Below are 6084 nucleotides of genomic sequence, written 5' to 3'. Positions count from 1 at the left end.
ATTCAAAATAATTATATGTCATTTACTGAAGTAATAGGGTATTTTTTCAATTTTGTAACAAGTTCAAAGACGGTACAACATTAAAATCTACAGTATAAATATTATCAAATTTAAAAATTAAAGAAGTACAAAATCAGTACATTATTATTTATGATAACATGCTCCACACCTCGTCTTTTAGTGACATTTTAAAGAAAAGAGTATTTAAAAATAAAAGAAGTTACAAAAAATTTAATAAACACGACAACAATCACATCTAAGCAATGTGCAAGTTGTGTCTGTACAAAGTCTGGATCTACTAAACATTATGACAGCTATTAAATAGTATTCACAGTTATTTCGTCAATGTTGTATAATACTCAAATACTTACTGAGAATATTAACAATGTTTTGTTTACGGCGCATATTAACTTAAACACAACTTTTCCTTTTCTAAACTTGATCAGCCAGCATCGAGAAACCTTAAAGGAGATAAAAAATGTAGAAAAGGAAAATTTGTTTAAAATTAATTTATTATTCAAAAAAACGTGTAATTTTGAAGTTTTGTTGGAAGTTGTAGTCGAGATAAAATTTTCGTACAAATGGCATTAGTTTATTCCTTTATTTTGTACAAAAAAATGTTGATGTTGCCTTTTGTTTTTAGATTTGCAAGCAATGAAGACATCCAAGCTAAGTGTAAATAATCTCTCAGTACCAAGTAAAATCTAAAAATATAATTTTTTTATTACTGCATATTTTTTCGATATCTCTTACAGTTTTAAGATGACGGCCGTTTAAAATGTGGAAAAGGAATGGGTATATCTCAGTTATTCAATTATAGATTCAAACTAAATTTCGTATTAAGGCAATACTTAGACATTACTTGGATAAGTTCTTTGGTAATCGCAACCAATAAAATCAAGATATTGATCATTTACCATTTTTCTCAAGCATTTCAAAATGCAAATAAAAATTGACACTTTTAAAAAAATTATAAAGCAATTTCAGTTAACTTCCATCTCTACTACTGTTTATTGGTCTTAAGGATATAAGGTGGGGCCTTTTAAAAGATTTACTATAGTACTATATTGTCATCATTCTTTAAGTGGTCAGATGGATTATAGTTAAATCACGTCTACGCTTTATAGTCATAAGCGCGATGATATATCTAAATGGATACATTCTAAATAACGTGTAACCAGTAACTGTGCTAGCTAGTTAACCCATTTACACTTCTTTCGAGGCAAAGTTGGAGTGTAATTATTTATTTGACGCCTGATAGTAACATAACTGGATATTTTATCTATAACCTGTTGCAATATTTGATTTAAAACTTTATAATCTATAATAAACGCCCAATTATATGTTGCGATATTTCTCACCACTTTGCCACAAAAGTTCATCAAAATAAAAATTCCTGTCAATATTCATAATTTTGGTTCCTAATTCTTTCCTGAATTGTGACCAAACCGAAGGTCCTTAGAAATCTCAACCTTAGAATTTATCTTGTAATTAAATGTAATATTCTTTTTAGTATAAAATAAAATTTATAGATTTAGGTAAACCATAGAAAATTAACACCTAATATTCATGCACAGTTCTTAGTAGATCATGTTTCAAGGCGCTATCATATATCTAAAGTTGTTTTATATTAAGTTTTTTATATTTATGGTTAAAGACGCCATTAAGTACTGTTAATTTATTCTTGTATATGTCACATGTTTCAGATTTCAAAATCATAGAATTTATGTCACTTCTTTTTATTCGAAACCTAATGTAGGTCATGCTGTAACAAAATTGACGATTATGTATATAGCACTAAATGACCATCAAAAAGTTATTATATGTATCTTTTAAAGTATCTTTTATGGCATAAGGAAATGTAAAACTTTACATATTATGGTATAAAATAATGTATTACATTGTTAACGTTGAAGAAATCACAATAATATGGCTTGAAACAAGTAGAAATATTAAATAAAGAAAGTAAAAAAGTGTAACTAACCCATTTAACCCACCAATTGGACAAAATGGTGTACTATTTTATAGTAATAAAAATCATAAAAAATAATTTATTACATGGCAAAAAGTACTTTATCATTCACAACAAACAAAAATCTGAGTAGCTTCATCATCTTCTTCAATTCCTAGACATGAATTGTGCTCCTACTTCAAGGAACCGACACATCTTGTCCATCCCTCCTCTGGGAAGTCATGGCAGCCGTTCTCTTCTTCTATTTCCTCACTGTTACTGGAATCTGCGTGTTTACATTTTTAACTATTACTTCACTCAGCCCAGCTTTTTTCGAATTTTTAGTATTTTAATTTTGGTGCAGGGCATTTATCAAGAGACGATCTTGTTATAAATGAAGACATATTTGCGCAGTATGCTGAAGCTTAGGCTACTATTCTTTTCTTCATTTTCTCTTCGGTTTTTCTTTTTTCTACCCTTTTGTCGTTTTCTTCTTGTTCTTGAGTTATCTTCAGTTTTTATGGTTAGGAGATTAAAATAAATGTTTCCCTCTGTTTGTTGATAACCTTTTATGCTACTTTTGGAATGGACAGTATGGCAATCTAACTGACATGAGTACAATATGGAGACAACGGCGATAAAGTATACATGAATAAACATGTCGGAGTCTTGCCACTTCTGTATATTCGACGGTCCCGCCACCACGGATGAGGCCAAATCATTTGTCAGCTCAATGTCGTTTGTGGAAGATGGTAATAAATCTGATGCATTAAGAACATTTCTATCAGCTGGCCGGATACCACACTTATTAAAGTTATTTCATGCGACTAACATGATAGAAACATTCAGATAAACAGCTCCAATGATGCAATCTGAAATAAAATGACCATTTTCTCTTGGTTTGATCTCAGCCATTGCTCTTCATAAAATTTATTCGGGGCTTCATGTAGGCCACGTCTAGGCCATCGGATGAAGCCGTTGAGAAATATGCTGTGGTAAACACAACATATAATAATCCCATTTTCTCTTGCAAGATCGATTAGCAAGGCTTTTATGTGCGTTGAGTGCCCATCTACTATCAGAAGAGCTGGCTTGTTTTCGTCTCTCCAGTGAAGGAAATAAAGTGCTTAAACCATACCAAAAATAATTCCTTCGTCATCTAACCAGTTTCATGAACTTCTGCTTTAGTTCTAGCTGAAAGGCCAGTCTAAAACTCTAGAGTCATTCGTTTGAAGTCAGTATGCCAACTTGTGGAAAGCCCTTTAAAGCAGTAATTTAAAATAAACTTTAGGGTTAACTGATATTCCAGTTTCGTCACTTGAGAAAATTCTGTTCGCTGAAATCGTGTGAGAGTCGATAACATTTATGAGTTTGTCAAATTGTTATCGACAAATTCGTTGATAACAGGTCAAAACATTGTCAACTAAAGGTTCATTAAACGCCATAGCACGAGCAACCGAGGTGGCCTCAGGGTTTCCTAGACTTAATGCCGGATGTCGGGACATGAACCCTCTTACACAGCCTTTCCTTCTCCACTGAAAGGGTGGGACAGATTGTTTCGGCGTGCTAATTCATAGCTGAGTTCGCAAATCTCATTTAGTGTAATCCCAAAGAGTAGAGCTTCCATTGTAGTCAAATTATCAGCAAGCTTAGCTTACTGTTCTAGAGTAAAAAAAAACAAATAAACCGACCTATCTCCTTACAAATAGTATAATCCAGGTTTTCGCGTTTCTTTTTGTCATGTTCCAAAGTAGCTCGTAGTACATTAAATTATACTGGTGTATTTTTGTAACCTTTGTAACCCATGGTGCATTGATAATTCCAACCACTCTTTTTGAGTTGTGTTCTTTTTATAACTTCGTATCAATCTGTAAACAAAATAAAAACTCGCCGAAATCCCAGCTGATTCACAATGATGTTCTGCACCACGGTCGTACCTTTGGGTTAAAATATTTTGCTACCTTATTGTTCTAATGTAATAAATACTAAAACCATACAAGCATGTAGCATGGCTGTCAATGAAATAAGTAGAAAAGATAACAGTAAAGTATTGTAATAAATCATTACTTACATATATAAAAAAAGATGGCAACAATTGCAAAGGCGTTCACTAACAAACCAACGAAGGTAGTGCCACTGCTTTCGTCGAGTACTTGTTGAAGGAGATCCTGTAAAAATACATGAATATTTAATTTTTCTGTTGTAAAAAGATATAATAGATTTAATGCTTCAAATTTTAAAAGAAAGTTTCGGAATGTTAGAGATGTAAATAGTGAATGGCTTATCTACCCATAATTAAAGGATGTAACGTTTTTCTTTTGCTGCAGGATTTTTTCTTATGAAACCACATCTCTGTCAGGAACGTGCAAGTTAATTATGAAACCACATCTCTGTCAGGAACGTGCAAGTTAATTATTTGAAAAAAAATATCAAGGTTATTATCCCAGCACGAAAAGTCCCGACTCATGCAAAATAATGCTACCTGTGACCGTTGTACTATTTATCAGTGACATCGACCTTGTACTGTATCAACCTCCCCCTTATTCTGTTTGATAAGATTCTCGCACTGGACATTAAGCCATGAGGAAGGGCAGAAAAGTTTTAAAGGGGACCTCTCTTTCTGAAAAATAAATGGGAGACTACACATAACATAGCTATGGTGGAACGGGTTTATTTAATGTGAATGTTGAGTTTAGCTTCAGATCACCTTCATCGTAGTGCAGCGTCTGGAATCTGATGCTGTCACAGACTTTACTCCTGGAATCTGATGTTAAGCTCATCTGAAGAAATAAAAAAAGTCGGTACGGTAACGAAGAAGCCCAAACGAATTCTTTACGTCGGTTTGACTCAGAGACACATAGACTAAAAAATATTTAAATGTAGTTTAATCTTAGTGAAGAGGTATTCTCATTATGCATCTCACCCCATATGCACACTTTAGTGCACTACGATGTTATCACGACTGGCACAATAGTTTTCGTTCAATACCTACTTTGCTAAACACTTGTGAATGCCAAAGATTTGTACTGCGAAAGTTTATTGCTTATTAGTCCTAAAGTGTTGAATTATGTACCTATCATATTGTGTAAAATATGTGCTTATCATGGAACGCCTAAAGCGAGGTCAGATTATTTTCAAATGGTGACAGTTTTTATGGTACTCCAGAATCCATACAACATTAATACATATGTATGTCCAAACACAAATCCAGAACATGTTTCTGGGGTTATTTTATAACCAGCTACATCAAAATGTGTCTGTCTCCTGCAAAATGATGAACTATACGCTACTGGTTAATTGTTATAATAAACTTTATGCCGAATGGGTTGGAGACACCGGCTGGTAAGCACAGAAAACGCAAGAACAGAGCAAATATTGTTTATAAAAATAAAGTTTGTAAGTCTTGAATTTACAAACTACTAATACACCTTGAAACATTTATGAAACGAGGTCTATGGTGAATTTTAAGAGACGTGTCTGGTTTTTGTTTACGGTGAATAAATACTTTAAAATTTCTTTTCTAAATTGGGAAACTAAGTATTATCCAAATACAAGAAGAAAACCCATTCGAATACGAGAATAAGAGCTTTTAAAATTAAAATTCTTAATGTTTTAACCATTTATTCGTGGTCAGATTCTATAGGAACTTGAAATATTGCCATACTGACTTATTATTTATACACAGATACTATGTACAATACAATAACTGATTTAGAATCACATTTACTTCAACACCCACATCTTACTCCCACTCAAACTATACTCGCTCTTACATTAGGGTTGCAAATTTATATTTAGAAAATTTCATCATAGGTATTAGTGATCATACCGTTTGGAATTTTGATTTGACCTAAAAAGTGCTACTATGTGGAATGCTTTTTGGTCCTTGTGAACATTATGAGCCATTATACTTCTATTAATTTAAATTAAACATTGAAAGCTTAATTCTTCCCAAATGTATTAATTCTTCGGAAGGCCATTCTGTATTTGGGCGATCATTCTTCCCGCATTTAAACATTGAAAAGTACGTTTCTGCCGGTAATAAAAATAATTTATATGTCTTCAAATTATTTTCCATAGAGTTCACTAAAATGAATTTTTTTAAATCGGATTAGTATTCATTCAGCATTCAG

The sequence above is a fragment of the Homalodisca vitripennis genome, chromosome 1, assembly GCF_021130785.1.
Source record: "Homalodisca vitripennis isolate AUS2020 chromosome 1, UT_GWSS_2.1, whole genome shotgun sequence".
NCBI lineage: Eukaryota > Metazoa > Arthropoda > Insecta > Hemiptera > Cicadellidae > Homalodisca > Homalodisca vitripennis.
The sequence above is the reverse complement of the archived record's forward strand: the minus strand, read 5'-3'. Positions refer to the sequence as shown.